Source organism: Poecilia reticulata, chromosome 11 (genome assembly GCF_904066995.2).
Source record: "Poecilia reticulata chromosome 11, P_reticulata-male-v2, whole genome shotgun sequence".
NCBI classification, from domain to species: Eukaryota; Metazoa; Chordata; class Actinopteri; order Cyprinodontiformes; family Poeciliidae; genus Poecilia; species Poecilia reticulata.
The window spans coordinates 11,872,949-11,898,137 of NC_088840.1; the positions used below are offsets into that span (position 1 = coordinate 11,872,949).

Sequence of the window (25,189 nt, forward strand, 5' to 3'; positions counted from 1 at the left end):
CATCATCATTTGAAAAACTATTTTCAAATATAGTTTTCCTTTTGTATCATTAGATGTACATAATGAATGAACATAATGATGAACAATGGTATCTGATTGATCACAATAATTTGGGATTTTTGATTAAACATTTGAAATGTTTTTTATTCCAAGGCCAGATGACTAAATATCACCTTCAATGATTTGTCTTTTTTCAACAAGAAGAACTAGTTTTAATTTGTTTTGTATGTTCTCTTATCTGTTTGATCCAAACTTCAAAGTTGGTTTTCAAAATAGATATAATAGCAGAGCATTAGGAAATAACACTAACACTAGGATATTATGTTCAATATCGTGTCCATGCCACGATATTGAACACTTGAATTGGACTTTGCTGTGCATTTGATTTCTCTGTCTTGCAACTGATATTTTATGAAAAATACCTGCAAAGAGGGTATGTGTATATTAAAGGCCCTATGTATAATTTGGACATTGTGTGGGTTTGAGCACTAATTCTTACTTTTGAAGAACATTGAAGATTAATGTCATCAGTTCACTATTTTAAAATGTGTCAAATAAGTTACTAAAAGTTCCCAATTAACATGATATCCATGTATATGATGAGTGTATGGAAATTTCTGAGTATAACTGTAAACATAATGTGTCATTAATGTAATTTACTTCACAACAGTACTTGAAGAGTTGGGTATCCTCTCTCTGCTCCACTCCAGTCAGGCAGATCTCAGAGAGGCAGCATAGTGGAGTTGTAAAAATGTGAATGTAGACTACAGGGCCAGCTGGCTGACAAGGAAGAGCAGTGACCAGAAAAATGTGTCCCAAGCCCCAGGCTACCAAAACAAACAGCCTTATTATACACTCAAGCATTAAAAGAATGTTTGTTTCTCGCATCTAACAGAGAAACGGCTCCAGCTCATCATGCAGGGCCAAATCTTTCAATTATTATCTGCTTAAGCAGCAAAATGTAATTTGATAATATTCTAATTTTCAATAAACAAATGTTAAAATTCCAGATCTATGGTCTGTGTTCAAATTTAATCATGTCAAATATTGAGTCATAAATTGTTCTCATCTTTGAACATACATGGTTCCACTTCTTTGTTCTGCAGCATTTAGTGTTACAAAGAAAGATTATTTTTTTTATCTCACACATTTAAGTTGATATTTTCTCATCGACACATTTAAGAGTAACAATATCTGAAATCTGTGCAAGCTTTACAAAGAAAGGAGTTTATGTAAGAAAGGATAAACAAAAGTCAGACTTTATAAATAAAAAATATATAAATTGCACAAAAAAACATTTGCATGTTTTATAGCTCAGTTTGATGTTTTCTGATCAACACATTTGAATAACTGAGTGGATTCAGAATTACTGTACATTCTCAGCAAACTGGTCGAGCTTTACAAACAAAGGCATATCTATTCGTGCCCAGTACATTGTTCCATCTCTTAGCTGAGTCCCAGTTGGTGGTCACACACGATTCAGATCCTCCATAGTTGTTTGGTTCTCCTGCATTCCACAGCTTGAAGTTGAATCCAGACCCGTCAGACCAGAAATATGTTCCATCCTTATGAATGTCAGACAGTCCGATCCAGTTGATTCCCTCAGCGGGATCAAAGTTTCTGATCAGCAGTTTGACAAAGTTCTCTTCTTCCAGACTGTGGATGGACACCAGGTTGGCTCCTTGGGTCACACAGTGCTGCTCTGCATCAGCCCAGGTCATCAAGGTGGCAACGTACTTGTAGCAAGGTCCATTGAAGCTGAACCAAAATGGGGGACAAGCACTGTGCTGTACTTTAATCTCTTGTTTGTCTGAAGGAACCACAGCAGCCAGAGAGAGAGACCAAACAAGAAGAACAGCAAAATCATCTTGGAGTTTGATGTTCTTGATTCTAAGAGATGTCAATGTTTTGATGGAGTTTATCTGCAGGGATGGATGCTGAAGAGAGTTCTGGAGAGAAAGAAGTCCATCTGCTTTCTTTTATTTTTTTCAGAAAGGGCGTCTATCTTGTTCCTGTTAATTAGCTACTTTAATGATTATCTTCATTTCCACACGGACTCTTTATCTGTTTCTGTTCCATCAATCTGTTTTTTTATCATTGAGATATCTTATTATTGAGTTCATAGTTGTCTAACTATGGGTTTTCTTTGTTACTTTCTGATGTTAACGTGTGAATTAATAAAGTGAAGTTTTATCTCTTGTATTCTATACCCACATATATTTTCTAATAATCTGATTGTAACATCCATCTATATTTGCCAATATAGATGTACTATTCCATATCAAGTGAAACGTGTGTCAACTTAAATGTTTTGTTCTATTCCAGTAAATGTTCATGTTTTTAAAGCAGCTTTATATATAGTTATGTACCTTCATCTCTATAATCCGTTTTAATCATCATAAATCTGCTGACATCAATCCAAGTCCAACCTAAGTGACTCACCTTGCAAGATAACAGCTTGAATGTTTTGATTAGGACTCCTATCAAATTGTCTGTGGAAAGTCAAGTGCACAGCGTCCAACAGCTGTGTAACATTGATGCAGCATAGTACAGATGTGGTAACTGACAAAGCTCTATTCAAAAACAAATTCTGTTCAGAATCTATTCAAACAGAATCCAGAAGAGATTCTGGTTGAATATAGATTCTTGAGACAATGAGACATTTTTTTCTGTTTCTAAGGGCAAACTATTTGAGGTCCACAAACAAGTGCCTTTTTATGTGAGCATGAATGACAATTTCTGATTGGAATGTGAAATCTTTTATAACAGGATGTTGAGGAAATTCGCTTGAAGGCTGTCGTGAATGACTATTGGGAGAAGTCCAAGGACAAGATTACACATTAATCAGCTCTATAGCACACATGTGTATATTAAAGGCCCTATGTATAATTTGGACACTGTGTGGGTTAGAGCACTAATTCTTAATTTTGAAGAACATTGAAGATTAATGTCATCATTTCACTATTTTAAAATATGTCAAATAAGTTACTAAAAGTTCCCAATTAACATGATATCCATGTATATGATGAGTGCATGGAAATTTCTGAGTATAACTGTAAATGTAATGTGTCATTAATGTAATTTACTTCACAACAGTACTTGAAGAATTGGGTATCCTCTCTCTGCTCCACTCCAGTCAGGCAGATCTCAGAGGGGCAGCATAGTGGAGTTGTAAAAATGTGAATGCAGACTACAGGGCCAGCTGGCTGACAAGGAAGAGCAGTGACCAGAAAAATGTGTCCCAAGCCCCAGGCTACCAAAACAAACAGCCTTATTATACACTCAGACATTAAAAGAATGTTTGTTTCTCGCATCCAACAGAGAAACGGCTCCAGCTCATCATGCAGGGCCTAATCTTTCAATTATTATCTACTTAAGCTGCGAAATGTAATTTAATTTAATGTAATTTATTAATTTTCAATAAACAAATGGTAAAATTCCAGATCTATAGTCTGTGTTCAAATTTCATCATGTCAAATATTGAGTCATAAATTGTTCTCATCTTTGAACATACATGGTTCCACTTCTTTGTTCTGCAGCATTTAGTGTTACAAAGAAAGATTATTTTTTTTATCTCACACATTTAAGTTGATATTTTCTCATCGACACATTTAAGAGTAACAATATCTGAAATCTGTGCAAGCTTTACAAAGAAAGGAGTTTATGTAAGAAAGGATAAACAAAAGTCAGACTTTATAAATAAAAAATATATAAATTGCACAAAAAAAAATATTTGCATGTTTTATAGCTCAGTTTGATGTTTTCTGATCAGCACATTTGAATAACTAAGTGGATTCAGAATTACATTCTCAGCAAACTGGTCGAGCTTTACAAACAAAGGCATATCTATTCGTGCCCAGTACATTGTTCCATCTCTTGTCTGAGTCCCAGTTGGTGGTCACACACGATTCAGATCCTCCATAGTTGTTTGGTTCTCCTGCATTCCACAGCTTGAAGTTGAATCCAGACCCGTCAGACCAGAAATATGTTCCATCCTTATGAAACATATAACTGACAAAAGTCCGATCCAGTTGGCTCCCTCAGCGGGATCAAAGTTTCTGATCAGCAGTTTGACAAAGTTCTCTTCTTCCAGACTGTGGATGGACACCAGGTTGGCTCCTTGGGTCACACAGTGCTGCTCTGCATCAGCCCATGTCATCAAAGTGGCAACGTACTTGTAGCAGCGTCCATTGAAGCCGAACCAGAACAGGGGACAAGCACTGTACTGTACTCTCATTTCCTGTTTGTCTGAAGGAACCTCAGCAACCAGAGAGAGACCAAACAAGAAGAACAGCAAAATCATCTTGGAGTCTGATGTTCTTGATTCTGAGAGATTTCAGAGTTTTGATGGAGTTTATCTGCAGGGATGGATGCTGAAGAGAGTTCTGGAGAGAAAGAAGTCCATCTGCTTTCTTTTATATTTGTCAGAAAGGCATCTATCTTGTTCCTGTTAATTAGCTACTTTAATGATTATCTTCATTTCCACACGGACTCTTTATCTGTTTCTGTTCCATCAATCAGTTTGGTTATCATTGAGATATCATATTATTGAGTTCATAGTTGTCTAACTATGGGTTTTCTTTGTTACTTTCTGATGTTAACGTGTGAATTAATAAAGTGAAGTTTTATCTCTTGTATTCTATACCCACATATATTTTCTAATAATCTGATTGTAACATTAGTAGTGCATCTATATTTGCTAAATGTCAGAGCAATTTCAAAGTTCCTTATCAAGTGAAATGTGTGTCAACTTAAATGTTTTGTTCTATTCCAGTAAATGTTCATATCTTTAAGGCAGCTTTATATATAGCTATATACCTTCGTCTCTATAATCAATTTTAATCATCATAAATATTCTGACGTCAATCCAAGTCCAACCTAAGTGACTCACCATAAAAGATAACAGCTTGAATGTTTTGATTAGGACTCCTATCAAATTGTCTGTGGAAAGTCAAAGGCACAGCATCTAACAGCTTTGTAACATTGCTACAGCATAGTACAGATGTGGTAACTGATAAAGCTCTATTCAGAAACAAATTCTGTTCAGAATCTATTCCAACAGAATCCAGAAGAGATTCTGGTTGAATATAGATTCTTCCATACTGTTCAATTGCATGTAAAGAATAAATAGTGTTGGGGAATACCTCAAACAAACCTGACCTACTTTGATTTCCTTGTGCAGTTCCCATAAATGCTGTAAGAAAACTTTATCTTTGCTGTGCTCTGCAGTCCTGTTTTTATCACCATTCATGAACCGACATCAACCTATGGCCTACCTAGAGAAATTTCTGAGCAAGAAAAGAGTTGGAATGTTTTGATCAGGACTTGTGTGGATTTTTAAAAAGACAAAGTGCTAAACAATGCCATCTAGTGGTCATTCTTGGTACTTATCAAAAAAGCAGTGGAAGAAGTAGAAAGCATGAAATACAGCACGGTTGCAGCCACATGGCAGTTCCTCAGCCTTGCTTGTGTTTTCTTGCCTGCTAAAGCATCATCTGTGAGTATTATAAGTTGAATTAATCACATATGTTCAGATCTGTGGCAAATGCATATTCTTTAACACCCAGTCAACCTTTCTCCAACTGAAGGTAGACTCAGTCTTTCACCATCTCATTGCGAAATCACCTCTCTCTAAATCCAAAGTAACTGCTGCACCATTGATCTCAGACAGCCCTGATCCAACCCAATCCTCTAAAATGCACATTAGTTTTTCTTCTGACACACACTCACACAGTATTTACACAAAATTGCAGCTAAATGCTAATAAACCAAGCAATTGTTGTGTTCAAATCATACATTCACATCATTTAATTTGAATAATACTTGAGGGGAAAATTAAAAATAATGTAATTTTTCCATTTTTATTTCAACATCTAAATTACCTTCAGTGAAGTCTGTGCATAGGATAGACAGAGAACTCTGTCTATGATATGAAAATAGTATTATTAATAATAGCATTATTAAGAAGAAATATTATAACTTTATTATATATTATAGGCCCAATATAAGGGCTGTCTGTACATAATTCGGATCCTGTGAGGATTACAGCAAATACCAAATACATTTACATTTGTGGAGAGAGTTATTGACCATTAAAAGGTTATATCCTCATTTTATCATTTAAAAATTATGCAAATCAAATTTTGAATCATTTCAATAGAAATTGGATAACCGGTCATTTTCAAAGTGTTGGGAACCAGGGTTTTGGTTTCTTTGTGGGATTTTTTTTTCTAGATGGTGACTAGAGGCTGCACACCTTGGAGGGCGTGCACGCTGACTCTGTCAGCACACCTGTGATTCATCACTCAATCATCCGGGAGCATATGAGGAGCAGACTGCCAGCACTTCATCGCCTGAATGTTTGCCAGTTATGGTACTCTGCGCCCCTCTGAGCTAGCGCTCTGTGTTTTCACTGAAAGTGCTTCTGGTAATTTATCCTTGTCGCCTCTCTCTCAGGTGTTTTCTTGTGACGCCTTGGAAATTCCCCTGTGAAGCCCGAGTCTATGGCTTTCGGGATGTTCCTCCTCGCCCTGACACCTTGGATTGTTACCCACTGGTTTCTGGAGTCCCTCCATCGTCTCTGCAGAACAACAATGAACCGTTCCTGGATTCTCAGCTGTAAGTCAGTTTGCTCCTCGCTCCTCCTCACCTGGACTTACCTGTCCGCCCTCCACTGCAGCCTCCACATCAAAAACAATGTACTCTCTCCATTAAGACCACGCACCGGAACCCGGATCACTTCAAGGACCCACAAAGAGACCTTACCCTGGAAACCACTGTATTTTCCCCCTAGTGGAAGTCCACATTTGTATCAAGTAAGATCAGTCCATTTCTTCTCAAAGTTCCACTTTCCAATGACCTCAAACTCACCATCTCTTTTTCACTGTTCTTCAGCGTACAGCCGACCCGGTTACCAACCCCAAGGACCAGACTCGCACAATCTCACTTTGTGGGTGAAGAAACTGGAACCCAACATGACACAAAGTTCCTAATATACTGTTTATTTATATTACATTTTTTATATTACATATTTGCTGCTAATGAAAAAAATCTGCAATCTTGCATGTTCTACATATTCCACAGAATAAACTCAATTCTTGATCCAACCATCTGTCATGAGAAGATTATGGATAGTCTCTAGAGCTAAAATGTAAAAACACCAAAAAGAAAGACATTTGTTTTTTTAATTGTATGAAATGTTAGCAAGAAGTATTTTTTTGGATATGGTCATTGTTTTAATTTTTTTTTTCTGTCCCCCACCAACACTGATACGGGGGGAAAATATTTATATAAAAATAAGCAATATCCTTATGCTCATTGATAGATTAGAGATAAGCCTCCATTAATTCTAGAAACACTTAATAAAATACCTAAAACATTGCCATATTCTCCCTAAGAAGAACCACACAGAAAGCATTTTATGGTGGTTTATCACAAAGATTTATTTTGCATTGATGGTTGTATAAGAGTACATAAAATCTAGACATTTCCAGAGATATGCCTTTCCATTGGGTTTTTTTGGGAAAAAAATAGGTTGAATTTAAACTGAAAAATAAAGAAATGCAACACACTTGAATTCTTTCTTGTAATTTTTTAGTGTCTAGGGACAAACTGCGAGTTGCACAAACAAAAGCTAATTTACTTGAGCACACACCATCGTTCCAGTAAAAATTGCTCCCATAGCTGGTATTTCCACAGTGTTCATTTGCACCATTATTGTCAGGCTGTCCAGAATCCCAGTGGGAAAATCTGTATTTAGACCCATCAGACCATATCCACCCTCCTTCCTTATGCATATCAGTGAGTCCAATCCAGGTCCGTGACTGAGTTGGATCAAAGTTCTTGATCAGCAAATTGACAAAATTGTGTTCATTTAGACTGTGGATGGAAACCAGGTTGGCAGACAACATGCTTGTAGCAGCGACCCTGGAAGCTGAACCAGAACGGGGGACAGCCGCCACGCTTCAGCTTCAGCCCCTGTCCATCTGAAGGAGGCTCAGAAGCCAGAGCCAGACCAAACAGGAAGAGGAACCACATCATCTTGGAGCTCGATGCCTCTGATGTGGAGGGATCTGAAGATATTGCTGGAGTTTCTCTGATGGATGTTGAAGAGAATCCTGGAGAGGAAACGGCAGGCTGCTTCCTTTTATAGCACCAAGAAAGGGCGTCTGCAGTGTCGGAGTGTAATGATTGATCAATACATCAGTTAACACTTATAGAAAAATAACAATAAAAGTTGTACACAGCATCACAGCATTTTAGAAATTAAAAGTGTAACATGTTCAGATTTATATATTACATATTTCAGGGAAATAGGGCTGCACGGTGGCGCAGTTGGTAGAGCTGTTGCCTTGCAGCAAGAAGGTTCTGGGTTCAATTCCCAGTCTTTCTGCATGGAGTTTGCATGTTCTCCCTGTGCATGCGTGGGTTTTCTCCGGGTACTCCAGTTTCCTCCCACAGTCCAAAAACATGACTGTCAGGTTAATTGGCCTCTCCAAATTGTCCCTAGGTGTGTGTGCATGGTTATGTGTCCTGTGTTTCTCTGTGTTGCCTTGTGACAGACTGGTGACGTGTCCAGGGTGACCCCGCCTCTCGCCTGAAACATAAGCTGAAGATGGGCACCAGCAACCCTCCCGACCCCACAAAGGGACAAGGGTGTAAGAGAATGGATGGATGGATATTTCAGGGAAATATTTTAACATAATAATCTCAAAAGACATTTTTTTTAATTAAAAGAATCTCAAAATAGAAATATTATACATTAAGCAATTAAACAAGAAAACTCCAAGTGGGAGCTCTTGAAATTTCTTTATCGGGTTGCAATGATTCAGTACATTAGATCCAGTTTAAATAGTTGACACAGTGATCCTAGTTTGGAAAATTGTGGGTAAATTTTCCTCCTAACTATTGCTCAGTAAAAAAAATGAAAAGGTATTATCATGATTTTGTATGAAACAAAATAATCAGTAACATTAATTAAATGTAATAACCAGTGGACAGAGCATTTTTTGCAAAACAGAAGTGTGATCTTAACAATAAAAAATCATCCAGAAAAATCTTTTATGATTTTATGCATAAAGCTTTTACAAAACGTTTATACAATTAGAGCATCTCAAGTCAAAGAGTGGAAAGAAACATTTTTTTTCCACTTCTAAGGGCAAACTGTTTTGCTTTTTTTATGTGAGCATGAATGACAATTTCTGATTGGAATGCGAAATCTTGAGGAAATACACTTAAAGACTGTCGTTAATGATTGTTGGGAGAAATCCAAGGACAAGATTACACATTAATCAGCTCCACAGCACATCTTTGTTGTTGTGTTTTCCATGTGATCACAGGTTTATTACCAAACATATATTAAAAAATATGTGTTTGGTTGCTGTTTAATAGAAACCAAGTCAGTGGAGTTGAAAAATAGGACAGCTGAGAAACATAATGCATAAAATCTTAGATTATTTACTTTATTGTTTGTAGAATTAGGAGGTGAGTAATCAAAACAAATAATCCTTATATTATTTAAGTTTATTCAGTTTCTTTTTTTTATTGTGACAATATATGATGTATCCCTGCAATATTCTAAAGAAGTCTTTCTACCAATTCTACATTTTATGACATTTCTAGGTTGATTTTGGCCTAATATGTTTGATCTTCCAGACAGTTAGTTAAATAGATTAATCACATTCGTTTTTCTACTGAGAAAACTTACATCATCATTTGGAAAACTATTTTCAAATGTAGTTTTCCTTTGGCATCATTAGATAATCATAACATACAACCATGGTGTCTGCCAGATCATAATAATTTAGGATTTTTGATTAAACATTTGAAATGTTTTTATTCCACCAAGGCCAGATGATTAAGTAACACCTTCAATGATTTGATTTTTTAAGTTTTTATTGGCTCTAGTGGCCTTCATTTGTTAGTCAACCGACAGGAAAGTGGGTAATGAGAGAAGGGGAAGACATGCAGCAAAGGTCGCCAAGGCCATGAATTGAACCTGTGACAGCTGCGCCGAGGACTAAAGCCTCAATATGTGGGCTGTGCTTAACCCCTGCGCCACCACAGCACACCCCACCTTCAATGATTTGTCTGTTTTCAACAAGAAGAACTAGTTTTAATTTGTTTTGTATGTTCTCTTATCTGTTTGATCCAAACTTCAAAGTTGGTTTTCAAAATAGATATAATAGCAGAGCATTAGGAAATAACACTATTAATATTGAAATATAGAGACTTGGTCCAAAGACGGTGTCCATGCCACAATATTGAACACTTGAAATTGACTTTACCATGCATGTGACTTTTCTTTGTCTTGCAAATTATAATTTATGCAAAATACCTGTAGTGAGTGTATGTTTACATAAAAGCTCCTATGTATAATTTTAATCTTGTATGGGTTAGAGCAAATGTACAGTAAAATTAATCTTTGAGCCTCTAATTATTGCTTTTTAAAGAATATTGGAGATTTCTGACAATTTCACCATTTAAAAAAAATGAGTGAAATAAGTTACTAAAAGTTCACAATTAACATGATATCCAGGTATATGATGAGTGTATGAAAATCACTGGGTATAACTCTACATTTAATTTGCCAATAATATAATTTACCCCAAAAGTAAATTATATTACTTTTGGGTACCCAAGAGTAGACTGGCATATAGGGAATTCTTGGTAGCCCTGGGGTTTCTCAGATTGTGGTTTCTCAGATTCCACAATCTGAGAAACTCCATGCAGCATACTGTTGTTTTGCAGGGCCACAATGCCATAAACTGTGCCATATCAAATGCGCTCTGTGCCTCTGCTCCACTTCAGTCAGGCAGATCTCAGTGGACCTGTAAAAATGTGACACTATAGGGGCGCTACAGGGTCAGCCAGCTGACAAAGAAGAGCAGTGACCATAAAAACTTGTCCCAAGCCTGGGCTACCAAAACAAACAGCCTTATTATAAACTCAGATATTAAAAGCCTGTTTGTTTCTTGCATCCAACAGAGAGCTGTGCAGTGTAGCGGCACTAGCTCATCATGTAGGGCCAAATATTTTAATTATTGTCTGCTTAAACCACAAAATCTAATTTACCGTAATAATATTCTCATTTTGCCCTGCGAAAGACTGGCAACCTGTCCAGGATGTACCCCGCCTCTCGTCCGGAACATTAGCTGTAGATAGGCGCCAGCACCCCTCCCGACCCCACTAAGGGACAAGGGTGTAAAGAAAATGGATGGATGGATGGATGGATGGATGGATGGATGGAATATTCTCATTTTCAATAAACAAATGTTAAAATTCTAGATCTATGGTCTGTGTTCAAATTTAAGCACTTATGAAGGGCCCTGAAGATCTGGGGGCCTCAAGCAGTTGCTTAGTTTGCTTTGCCTTGGGCCACAAAGCAATATCTGTCAATCCTGCAGCTTTCAGCTGAGCCATAATACTGCAGCAAAAGTTCTGATGAAAATGAAAGTGAGAGGTCATATTTCCCCTATTTTAGTCTTTTGTCATTGTCGGGATTGGGGTTTTTGCTTGTCTCTTGCTGTAGTTATCTGTGCTTATTCTTATTCTATTCCCTCCGAGTCTTTGTGGTGTCCTGTCTCTTTCCCCTTAATTGTTTCCCAGGTGTGTCTTGTTCCCTTATTACCCTCCCTGTGTATTTAACTCCACCTGTTGTCTTTGTCTCTTGTCGGGTCCTTGTCTATCTGTCTGACGTTGCTGTTAGTGTTCCTCGTTTGCCAGAGCTACCAGTTTGTTAACCTTATTGTCTGCTCTACTGTGTTGCCTGTGTTTGGGACTTTGGTGGAACTTTATTCTCTTCATTAAATCATCTTTCATCACTTTAACCTGGGTTCCAGCATCTGCCTCACCATAAACGCCACACATCATGACAGTCATCAACTCCCTGTTAATTCCAGAATAAATGTAAGATTCTTCTTTCCAGGGCTGCACAATGGCACAGTTGGTAGCACTATTGTCTTGCAAGTCCTGGGTTTGAGTCCCAGCTCAGAGTCCTGTCAGGAACTCCCATATCACTTTTTGTTCTCAATCTGCCCCTGTCAGTGTTCCTATTGTGCATACAACAGTTTTTCAGTTTTGCTAGCAAGAGAAGATTTGCTGTGTGGCAAAGAAGGCCGATTAAACATCAGTTTGAGGGTGGTTTTATTCTGTGCCAGACAAAAAAACTATATTGGAGCAGTTATATTGCCAGTTAGTGATGCATGAATCGAATAAAATTGGGTTTCATTTCTCTTGCCCCTATGTGGTTTTGTTTTCAGCAATCTCCATATGACCTCAACAATTTAGCAAATGAAGAGAGCAGTCATATTTGGCTCAAATTTCTTTAATAAAAAAAAACAAAATACAAAGGTGCTCAAGTTCATGTCAAATATTGAGTCTTATAATGTGCACATCTTTAAGGTTTCACGTCTTTGTAATGCTTAGTGTGTTACACTTAAATTGTCATGTTTTGCATTCAATCAAACACAAGTAGTGAGGTAGTCTACAATATTGTCATTCTGCTATTACTTTGCAAGTTCATTCCAATAGATGTAAAAAACAACATTGCAAATTAAACATGTTCATCTGTGAAACCGATATTTCCTATCATAATATCTTAAAACACATTTTATTCTTTTAAATGGGAATTTGTTTCACTCAAATTTCTTCAAACATTTTTTGTTTCTGATATATTTGAATTTAATTTTATAAATCAGATAAATGTCATTTTAAAAAAATCTAACACATTTAATATTTTGTGATTCACACATTTAAGGAATAACAATATCAGAAAACTGGACAAGAAAGGATAAGTCAGACTTTCTAAAAACAATTAATTGCACAAAAAGTTTTGCATGTTTTATCCCTCATGTTCAGTTTGATGTTTTTTATCAGTACAGTTAAATGAACTTATACATAATTACATTCTCAGTAAACCTTTTGAGTTTGCAAACAAAGGCAAATCTATCTGTACACACTTTATCATTCCATCCCTTGGCTGAGTCCCAGTTGGTGTGCACACAGTGTTCAGATCCTCCATCGTTGTTTGGTTCTCCTGCATTCCACAGCTTGAAGCTGAATCCAGACCCGTCAGACCAGAAATATGTTCCATCCTTCTGAGCATCAGACAGTCCGATCCAGTTGATTCCCTCAGTGGGATCAAAGTTTCTGATCAGGCTTTTGACAAAGTTCTCTTCTTCCAGACTGTGGATGGACACCAGGTTGGCTCCTTGGTTCACACAGTGCTGCTCTGCATCAGCCCAGGTCATCAAGGTGGCAACGTACTTGTAGCAGCGTCCATTAAAGATGTACCAGAATGGGGGACAGTTGTCCTGCTGTACTTTCATCTCCTGTTTGTCTGAAGGAGCCTCAGCAGCCAGAGAGAGACCAAACAAGAGGAACAGCAAAATCATCTTGGAGTTTGATGTTCTTGATTCTGAGAGATTTCAGTGTTTTGTTGAAGTTGATCTGCAGGGACGGATGCAGAAGAAAGTTCTGGAGAGAGAAAAGTCCATCTGCTTTCTTTTATATTCCTCAGAAAGGGCGTCTATCTTCTACTTGTTAATGAGCTACTGTAATGTCTGTTTTGATTTCCAATAACAGCTGTTGTTTATAGCACCTCTTTACCAGTTTCTAACCCAAAAGTTATTATGGTGCAGATATCATTGATTTTACAGTTGCCTAGCTGACAATTTTCTATGTAACTTTCTGCTGTTAATGTGAAGTTTTACTTCTTGTATTCTACCTAAATATATTTTAGGAGATTTTATTAGTGTGTATATAAGCTTCATATAATAGGTTCAAAGTCCGTTTTCAAGCGAAACTAAAAGTGTGCCAGTTATTGATCTACTTAAATTTCCTTTTTCTGTTCCGATAAATGTTCATGCTTTATAAGGCACCTTTGTATGTAGTTATATGCAATCATGTCTATAAGTTTTTATTATCATAAATTTGCTGATATCGACCCAGGTCAAAGGTAAGTGACTTGCAAGATTATGTTTTGATCAGGACAAATTGTCTGGAAAGACAAGGGCATAGCATCAAACATCTGCATAACATAGCAGCATCATTGTACAAATGTGGTAGCTGACAAAGTTCTGTTCCAAACAAATTCGGTTCAGAATGTACAGCTTCTGTTCTAGATTCTGTTCTGTTTGAATATAGAATCTTCCACAACACTGTTCAATTGCATTGTGAGGGTTCTTACATAGACCAGCCAGAGAGACACTGAATGGAATCCAAAAATACTCTTAATTTATTACAAAAAAGTTCAAAAATAGTTAAACAATGAAGAACTGGGTCTAAAACTGAGGTCAACATGACAAACTACAACTCAGGTAGTAACACAGAGAACTCAAGCACAAAACTGACCTAACAAGCAAGACATGAGGGGATCTTAAATAGTGGTTGACCAGACCACTGCTGACACGCGAGGGGTAATTAAACATACAAGAACTTAAACAAATACTAGTCAATACAATACCAAGTCTTTAAATTAAATAAACATTAGAATAAAACTACCAAATAGAATAAACATTAAAGAAATGGTCAAATTAAACTAAAGAAAACCAAATTTCCTCGTCCTGTGGCAAACAAATGGAATCAATCAATCAATCAATCAATCAAATTTTATTTGTATAGCACATTTCAGCAGCAAGGCATTTCAAAGTGCTTTACATAATTAAAATAAAAACAGAAATAATCAGTGAGAAAGAGAGATTTAAAAAATAAAAATAAATAAAATAAAATAAAAATAAATAAAAATAAAAACAAAAAAACATTACATCATTAAAACGTCGAAAAGAAAGGAAGAAAAAATTAAAAACATTAAAGACATAAAAACATGGAAGACATCAAAACCCACACTCTAACCCTAATTTAGCCATAAGCAACTCTAAACAGGTGGGTTTTAAGTTGAGATTTAAAGGCACCCAGTGTTTCAGCTGTTTTACAGTTTTCTGGAAGTTTGTTCCAAATCTGTGGTGCATAGAAACTGAATGCTGCTTCTCCTCGTCTGGTTCTGGTTCTGGGGATGCAGAGCAGACCAGAACCAGAAGATCTGAGGGGTCTAGACGGTTGGTACAGTAATAACAGATCTTTAATGTATTGTGGTGCTAAACCGTTCAGAGATTTATAAACTAACATCAGTATTTTAAAGTCTATTCTCTGAGCTACAGGGAGCCAGTGTAGGGACTTTAAAACTGGTGTTATGTGCTCCATCTTCCTGGTTTTAGTGAGAACCCGAGCAGCAGCGTTCTGGATCAGCTGCAGCTGTTTGATTGATTTATTAGTCAGACCTGTGAAGACGCTGTTGCAGTAATCAATGCGGCTAAAGATAAACGCATGGATGAGTTTCTCTAGATCGTGCTGAGACATCAGTCCTCTAACCCTGGAGATGTTCTTCAGGTGATAGAAGGCCGACTTTGTGACTGTCTTAATGTGGTTCTGAAGGTTCAGGTCAGAGTCCATCACTACTCCCAGGTTTCGGGCCCGATCGCTGGTTTTTAATTGTAATAACTGAAGCTGTGCATTGATTCTAGTTCGCTCATCTTTAGGTCCAAAGATAATAACTTCAGTTTTGTTTCTGTTTAGCTGGAGAAAGTTTTGGCACATCCACACATTGATCTGTTCTAAGCATCTATTCAGTGATTGGATGGGTTCAGAGTCATCTGGTGACATTGTGATGTAGAGCTGTGTATCATCCGCATAATTGTGGTAGCTAATCCTATGTCCTGTTATAATCTTTGCCAGTGGGAGCATATAAATATTGAAAAGAAGGGGTCCTAGGATTGAACCTTGGGGTACCCCACATGTGACCTTTGACCTCTCTGATGAGAAGTTTCCGATTGAAACAAAGAAATCCCTGTTCTTTATGTAAGATTCAAACCAGTTGAGCACTGGACCGGAGACTCCGACCCAAGTCTCCAGTCGATTCAGTAAAATGTCGTGGTCAACAGTGTCGAAAGCTGCACTGAGGTCCAACAGAACCAGCACTGTGGTTCTCCCACAGTCTGTATTTATATGGATGTCATTGAACACTTTTACAAGGGCCGTCTCCGTGCTGTGGTGAGCACGAAAACCAGACTGGAAGGAGTCAAAGCAGTTTGTTATTGTTAGGAAGTTATTTAATTGTTTAAAAACAGCTTTTTCAATAATTTTGCTGATGAATGGGAGGTTGGAGATCGGCCTGTAATTCTGCAGTAGGGATTTGTCTAGATTGTTCTTTTTTATCAGTGGTTTGATAACTGCTGTTTTCAAAGCCTGGGGGAAAACACCTGAAGAGAGCGATAAGTTTACTATTTGGATCAGATCAGTAGCAACAACAGGCAGGACTTTCTTAAAGACATGTGTGGGTAGGACATCCAGACAGCAGGAACTGGAGCTTAATTGACTTATAATTTCTTCTAGGGTTTTATAATTTAGTAGTAGAAATTGGGTCATTTTTCCTGCATTTGTTTTGTTTGGGCACAACATTAGTACTGTCTTTGGAGTGGATGTGCAGATTAATCCTCTGAAATTTTGAATTTTCTCTGAAAAGAAACTTGAAAACTTGTTGCAGGCGGCAATAGATTGAAGTTCAGGTGGCAACGTCATTGGAGGATTTGTGAGCCTGTCAACAGTGGCAAATAAAGCTCGAGCATTGTTAATGTTTTTGTTTATGACATCTGCAAAGAAAGCTTCTCTGGCATGTTTTAGTGTTGTGTGATAGTTACGTAGTCTTTCCTTGTAGATGTCATAATAAACGTGCAGTTGACCTTTACGCCATTTCCGTTCGGCGCTTCTACAACCCTCCAGCAGCAGCTCCAAAGGAAACTGGTAACATTCAGGTCTGTGTGACAGCAGGGTCAGTTGTCACATGCATGTAAATGAGAAATAGTGTTAGGAAATACCTTAAACAAACATGACCTGCATTCATTTCCTTGTGCAGTTCCCATAAATGTTATATCTGTGCAGTCCTTTTTTCTTTATCACCATGAATAAAAACGTAACCGAATCTCTGTGCAAGAGCTGGAATGTTTTTATAGGATTCGGACAGATAGAGACAAAGTTGACCAATGTAAAAAAAAAACAACTTTTATCCTGTGTTGGTATAGGCAATCTGTCGTAATCCGTGTCTCTAAGTGTTTATTTTTTAGTTTTCTGTATGATCCTGTTCCCTGTGAGTCCTGTCTCTGCGTCTTCCCCCGTTGATTGTCTCCCAGGTGTGTCTCGTTCCCTTGATTACCCCATGTGTATTTAGTCTCACCTGTTGTCTGTGTTCTTCGTAGGATCCATGTCATACTGTCGTCTGTTCCCATGAATGCCTGTTTCCCCGTGCTGTTCCCTGTTGTTCCTTGTGTGGATTATCATCATTAAATTCATCATTTTTCATTACATCCTGGGTCTACCTGTGTCCACTTCCTGACCGCAACCAACCCCACCATGACACAGTCTTCTTTTTGCTTATTTGCATGTAAAGTCTTGAAATGAGGAAAAAATTCTATGCACATTTTTTACAACCAGAATATCTGAAGATTTTATATTTTGGCCCCTTTCTTTGAAATACGAACTTAAATAAATTTTTGCCCTGTTTTATTTTTCTCACATATTTGCACAATCACTTGATTTTTTTTATTCGGATCAGTGGCATATGCATATTCTTAAACACCCAATTAACCTTTCTCCAACTGAACATAGATTCAGGCTTTCACCATCTCATTGCGCAATTACCCCTCTCTAAATTCAAAGTCACTGCTGCACCATTGTAGCAACCCAAGCAATGATTGTGTTCAAATCACACATTCACTTCTTTTAATTTAAATAATATTTGAGGGGAAAATTGAAAATAATGTAATTTTCCAATTTTTATTTCAACATCTACCCACAGTGAATACTAAAAATAATAGGGCTACACAGTGGTGCAGCTGGTAGAGCTGTTGCCTTGCAGAAGAAGTCCTGGGTTCTGTCATGTCTGAGTTCAGTTTCCTGACCCACATACAGAACACCAGAAGAGAGTAGATAAAATGATTCTGTTTATTAGATGCAAACAATTAACAGATTAATTCTGAACTGGATTAGCAGGGGTTCGTGTGTTTCTTTTCCCTGCGGAGAAGGAGAAATCAGTGAGGCGTTCAAGGAAGGTAGGATTTGTTAGACCAGTAGGATGGAACGTTCTTACTTCAGAATCGGAGGAGCTTCGCTTGGGGTGAGGAACTTGCGGGTTTGGGGGAGTTTGGATTCTTTACGGAGGAAGGGGGGTTCCGATCCTGAGTTCCAGTGGAGTGGTAGACTGAGGATTCCTGGAGGAGGCGCCAGAGGGTGCGTTGGAAGGCGGACAGGAAGGTTCTGAGTCGGCGGAGAGGACTGACGGCCAACAGTGAATCGGGAACCTCGACTGATGTCTTGGCAGTAGTAGGTGAAGGAGAACTCGAGCATTAACAACCGCGCGTCACGAGATTGATTGCTTGTGAGTATATTCTCCCAGTCAGCTCGGGGAAAAGCTCATAACATGCAGGAACTTTTCTGGAAAAGGAACAAGCAACAAAACAAGATTACTCGAGGGTATCTCTCAGGTAGGCAGACAAACCCTCCAGGGAGCAGTCTTCGGTCGCCATCTAGTGGTGAGAACAAAGAAGCAGCAGGGGGCGAAAAAAACGAAAAAAAAAACCCATTGACATGATTATATGAGTAGTTTTTACCGAGAAATCGATCAGAAGCGCCGTGAATATGGTCAGATCCGCCGGATCCACTTCTCTGGCTGCAATGCGCGCTCCCGACACAGGGGGAACAGATTTTCACAGGGGAATAACTTTTTCTACATAATCTGAGTAGTTCCATGAACTGCTGGTTTTAAATTTTAAATCAATAGGATAATATTTGAGGGGAATAGATAAGGGATGCATATTGTGGCAGGCTCAAAATCTATATTGCCAAAACATGCATCCCTGTGCTAATTGGGGGAAATAAAGAGCTGAAATGATTTAATCTCTTCTACGTAATGACACTTGTTCTCTGAGCTAATGCTATAAGTTTCATATCAACAAGACAGATGCAAATATTTTCAGGCTCATAAATTAAGTTGCATTTCCTCCTACATTAACAGACTAGAAGTGAAGCATGATATAAAATGTTCTACATAATGGGTCTCTGTTGTAATGCTTTTGAGCTATTATGGTATCAAAAGACAAAGCAGAGAATTTCAAACCATTTGCGGAGAACGTTTACAACAGACACGGACTGAAAAAAAGTTCGACTCATTGTGTCAATAAAAGTGTAAAAACCGTATTTATTTCAAATAATTTGCGAAATAAAACCCACCGTATTAGGGATTACATGGTTGAGAAACGTGATAATGTTACAAATATCTTTAAAATTTCCTCTTCGGTCATATTTTTATCCGTTTCCTCGTCAATATGCCAGAGCTTACAGCGATGCGCGCTCCCGCGACAGGGGATGCAAATTTGGGCAGGCGGGCTTTTCTGGGCATAACACCTGTTGATCACGGAAAGGTTTTGAGTCGATCTCGGCAGCAGGTGACAAACTGAACGCTGCCAGGACGCTGAGTCCAGCACTTCCTCTTCTGATAGGCTTATCAAAAATATTCACTAAGATCCTAAACGTTTGTAGCTTCATTAAAAAATAATTATAAAAAGTCAACGAAACATGTTAAAATGAATAATCTCAGTAATTCTTGTTTCAACAAGGTGTTGCGCAATTCAGTGCGTTTCGGTTCCATTAACAAAAAAAAAAAAGAAAAAAAAGACGACTCAAAGACCGACTGACGAGCAAAGCAGGAGTTTAAATTAGCTACTAAACCACCGCTGTGTTCATGAGAGGCTTATTAATAATCGAGAAATAAATATCAAGCCTGGAAACCTGATATGTAACGGACTGAATGTTGTGTTTTTAATATAATCTTTGCTCGGCTTAAGCGCAGGTGGTTGCCACGGTAACGGGTGTGCTTAAACGACAAAAAGAGAGAGGGGGGGCGGTAAAGAGGGTAGTAGTGGTTTTGAGTTGATCGTCTTTTCGGATTGTTTTACCTTTCTTTACCTTTGCTGTGGCTCATCACACCTGCTGTAGTTTCTGAATGTTCAATAAATGACAAACTTGGACTAATTACCTCGTTCATTCGTGACCATACGTCACAACAAACATCAAATAGGACAAATATATCTAATTAAGTTTTAACAAATTCTACCACGATAATTATGTGAAATTAAATTAATTATATCCCGACTTTACCCTTACTGGGCTCTTTGGTTCCTCCTATCAGTCTGTAGTTTCTCATATTGAGAAAAATCAAATTTCAGATCTACCATGACTGACTGACACCTGCCGGCGTCAGGTTTGCAACCAGCTTCTGACTGAGAAACCAGTAAGCTGCTCCCAGTGTCAGAATCTCACTGAGGAAGAAACTGGATTAGGTTTTCTGTCACTTTATTAGTTCTGCTATAACTGATGTATATTCACATATAAAATAAGTCAATAGAGTTTAATTTGCTATTTTTATGTCTTTGTGTCATGAGGTAGATCTCAGGCGTCTGGTGAGAGAAAAAGTAGATCTTGGTCTCAAAAAGTTTGGGCACCCCTGGCTTAGATTATCTGACACAAAAGCCTACATTAGAAATGTGACAGTGTAACATATATTATAAAACTTATATTACTTGTTATAACATTCATCAGCAAAGTTTACAGGTGGTAAAGACTATTTAAGTAATTATTTCACTTTGTCAAAGTAAGATACCTTACAAATCTTCCGTTTTTGTTTTGAAGGTTTCATAAAGACATGATGTGTGGAAGAAGTGGGAGATATCTATAAAGAGAGACGGATTCACTGCAGCACGGATGAATCTCACATCGGATTTTGGACTCAGTCTCAGCTGCTGAATCACTCTGAAGCTAGAACAGAAGCTAGTCTGCTGAAAAACACACACACACACACACACACACACACACACACACACAGACACACACACACATACATACTATTCAGTATTGATCATTATTTATTTGTCTTTGTATAGTTATATAAATATGTATTGATATTACTAAATAATTTATTAAATAAATTATGTACGGCTGTGGGCTTTGTAATATGCTCATCATACATCAATATCAGAATATTCAATTCCTATTCTATTGTTATAGCCACTAAGCATATTTAAATATGCTGAACTATGTATTAAAAGCATACTTAAAAAATACAATTGTACAATTGTTTATAAATGTAGCTTTGATAGTTGTTTGAATATGGTTTCCAGTAACAAAAAAGCGTGTTATGATCAATTAAATGCGCTGATACGTCGTTGTGCCTGCTAAACACATAACGCTGGCGAGAGCGGTCCATGAGGCGCTGCACCGTCAGCAGCAGTAAGTAGAGGATAGGAATGATTTTGGCAGCTACTATGCTGCTAAGAAAAGTTATAAAATCAGGTTTTCAAAAAAAGAAAAATAAGTAGAGAGAGAGAGAAAGATATGAGTGTCAATTTATAGCTCAGTTTTTCTCCTAGAGGTGGGTAGACTGTGTGAGATTATCAACCATTCAGCATAGTTAGCTTAGCTACAGACTACTGTTTGCCTCCATTTCACTGGCATTTGATAAATTAAAAAAAAAAAGTTATTCATTTAACTTGCCCTGTTGTTACCACACTTAACAACAGATGAGTCAGTCAGCAGCAGCTCTAACCCACATACCTCCTGACCTGTTCTCTCCTAAGTGAAATTAAAGCTGCAGTAACTTTTATTTTAAAAAAATCACATATTTGTTAAAACTGTCATTATGTTGTGACAGTATGGTATGAGGGATCATCTGTGAAAATTCTATTTCCTCTGCTTTCTCCTAGTGCTAGAAACAACCAGTAAGTGGCAGGAGAGTTTTAATGCTGTCAATTACAATCTCATGTGGTGCTGCTCATCCTTCCTCCCCTTGCTCTGTTCTGTGCTGCAGCTAGCATAGCCTGTTGTGAATGCTCAGTCTAGATAGCATAACTACCAATGAGTGCAGATAAACTATTTTCCTGTAATGACATATTGTTTCTCCACCATTAGCACATTTAGCAATGAGTGAATGAAGTTGATTGACAGCACTAAGACCCTCCTCCTGGTTCTGATTGGTTGTTTTGGGCGGAACGTTGCATTACTTTAGCCAGCAATAGTATTTCAGGGACGAGGTGGAGATTGATTGTTTTCACAGATTATCTGTCTCATAGCAAAATGTCACAACATGGTGACAGCTTTAACAAATATGGAGAAAACCTATTTTTTATTAAAGTTATACTGATTTTTGAGAAGTCTGGCTTTCTTTATGTGTATTTTGCACTTTGCTTTTGACTGTTGCTCATGGGGAGAGACATTTCAGTAATCTAAAACTAATATAAAAAATCTAAGCAACCTATTTGCATATGCGGACTGTTGGATGTAAAATTAATGAGCAGTAAATATTGTGCTAATTATCAGTATTGGACCAAAGAAAACAAGGCAAATGCAAGCCTTGGAAATTGTGACGCTTTTTATGGGTCAAATAGACTCAAAAAATTGTAACAGCAGTTCCACATGGGGGGCCCAATCAAATTTTTTGTCAGGGGGCCCAAGATTCCTGGCAGCGCCCCTGAATATACGTGCACACACACAAGCTCACTATTCTCTTTACCTCACTAGGAAACTGGCGTTCAAACAACTTTTGACGGGAACCTTTTCTGTTCCCATGGGCAAACTCCACCCACACTGCGTGGACACTCAGCAGAAGTGGGGGGAAACATAAACACTCTCTGCTTGACTCATTTGTCTTGATTTTAATCAGCGGGTCAATTTGACCCTTACCTTTATAGGTGTCTCAAGTTTAATTATAAATATCAGCCCTTGAAGAAAAAATCTAAAAGTAATCTAAAAAATTTTACAAAAGATCAATTTCAAGGAAATTATTTTTTTTCTTTTTGTAGGTTTTTTTTTCAAAATGTAAATTACATCTTTTATGTTCAAATGGGTAAATTGTTGTAATTGATCCTTTATTTGACAGAAATTAAAAAAAAAAAACATCATTGCATAAATATTGATTGAAATTGTTAGTATTGAAGTCAATAATCAGATACAAAAATGTTTTGGAGGATTTTATTTTGTTTCTGACACTATTGCATGATTAAACACTCCACGGGTCAAAATGACCCACGAACCTTATTGCTGTACCTCAGAAACTAACATAACAGGAAGGTTAAAAACAACAGTCCAAATTAAAAATATTCATCATCTGTGATACAGATATTTCCTATTGTATTATCTTCTAACACACTTTATTCTTTTAAATGGAATTTGTTTCACTCAAATTTCTTCAAAGATTCATTGTTTCTGATTTATTTATTTGATGTAATTTTATAAAATGTCATTTTAAAATGTCATTTAAAATAAAAAATCTAATAAATTTATTATTTTATGATCCACACATTTAAAGAATAACAATATCAGAAAACTAGACAGGAAAGGAAAAGTCAGACTTTCTAAAAAAACTTAATTGCACAAAAATGTTGGCATGTTTTATCACTCATGTTCAGTTTCATGTTTTTTATCAGTACAATTAAAATAGAATTACATTCTCAGCAAACAAACAGAAGCAAATTTATCTGTGCACACTTTATCATTCCACCCCTTGGATGGGCCCCAGTTGGTGTGCACACAATATTCAGATCGTCCATAGTGGTTTGGCTCGCCTGTATTCCAAAAGTTGAAGTTGAATCGAGACCCGTCAGACCAGAAATATCTTCCCTCCTGCTGAGCGTCAGACAGTCCGATCCAGTTGACTCCCTGAGTAGGATCAAAGGATCTGATCAGTCTTTTGACAAAGCTCTCTTCTTCCGGACTGTGGATGGACACCAGGTGGGCTCCTTGGTTCACACAGTGCTGCTCTGCATCAGCCCAGGTCATCAAGGTGGCGACGTACTTGTAGCAGCCTCCATTAAAGATGTACCAATACACAGGACATTTTGAATTCTGCTGTTCCGTCAGTTGTTGTCCATCAGCAGCCAGAACCAAAGCAAACAGGAAGAGGAGCAGCATCATGTTGGAGTTCTGAAGAGTCTTAGTCTGGGAAGTCTTATAATCTTGAAAGGGTTTATCTGCCGTCATCAATGGTTAAGAAGATTCTGGAGAGGCAGAGTACAGACTGCTTGCTTTTATATCCTTCAGAATGGGCGTCTTTGCTACTGATGTGATTGGTTGGTAAATCTGCATTAGAGACAATACATTGACATAGTACCTTGATATCCATATACTGATTTAGAAATACCTTCCTGAAAGTGATTCTTTCCTCAAACAACAAGAAATTGGATACAAAAAGATGTCCTGAAAGATTATTTAGGAACCTTCATAATGCACCAATAAAGAAAGTCTGACTGATATGACTGGTTAGTACATAGACGATTCATAGATCAAAAACCTGGATTTCTGTCTGAAAATAGTTTGTAAGCAAAAATCATCAAATGGGGATGCTGTCATTGCACTCTGCTCACCTCCAGACCCTCAAGAGGACTTGAGCAAAGTTGCATGTATGTTGCATCAATTGTCTCTCACAACTCTCACATTATTTGACATCTGATATTTACTCATTCAAACATCCATCCATCCATTTACTAACACCTTTGTCCCTTTTGGGGTTGGGAGGGGTCTCATTCACACAATAGTTCTTAAACTAACTGAAGTTCATGCAGAGGATGAGCCTCAATGCACTTAGAAAAGAAGACACAACATGCAGCTCAATTTCTGTAAGAGAATCCAAGAAGTATTGATGGGATCTAACAAAGATCAACAAAGCACAGACATTTCTTTTTTGTTTCTTGATTCCAGTATATTATTCCTATCACCATAATAATCTTTGGTTTCATTAAACACAATTGAGTACATTGAAACCACCCAGATCATTCACTGATTTAGAAATAATATCATTTTGAAAGTCCTTATTTTCTCAAAGAAACTGGATACTGAACGTTGATGCAGGATGTGAGAGATTATCATTACAGGAAAGTGTGACTGTTAAAGATAATTGCAAAACAGATTTTTGATCTTAACGACCCCATTCCAGGTCAAATAATAAAACAATCAAAACCTGTAGAGAGAAAATGTTATCTTTCGCCTATAAGTAAAATTCTAAATGGTATGAAATTTTACTAAAACATGCAGTAGGCTGCTCTTCTTAATGCTACAGATAAGCATGGAAGTATGTTGGGTGACGGTGACTCCA

The 25,189-nt window shown here is 37.5% G+C and overlaps 4 pseudogenes; all 4 read right to left on the minus strand.

Annotated features, from left to right (window-relative positions):
• Window positions 1-1,379: 1,379 nt before the first annotated feature.
• On the minus strand, window positions 1,380-1,867 carry LOC145553848 (ladderlectin pseudogene; annotated as a pseudogene).
• Window positions 1,868-3,809: 1,942 nt separating this feature from the next.
• On the minus strand, window positions 3,810-4,303 carry LOC103461483 (ladderlectin pseudogene; annotated as a pseudogene).
• An 8,578-nt stretch (window positions 4,304-12,881) lies between these two features.
• Window positions 12,882-13,550, minus strand: LOC103472516 (ladderlectin pseudogene; annotated as a pseudogene).
• A 9,506-nt stretch (window positions 13,551-23,056) lies between these two features.
• LOC103472517 (galactose-specific lectin nattectin pseudogene) lies at window positions 23,057-24,154 on the minus strand (annotated as a pseudogene).
• Between the last annotated feature and the right edge of the window lie 1,035 nt (window positions 24,155-25,189).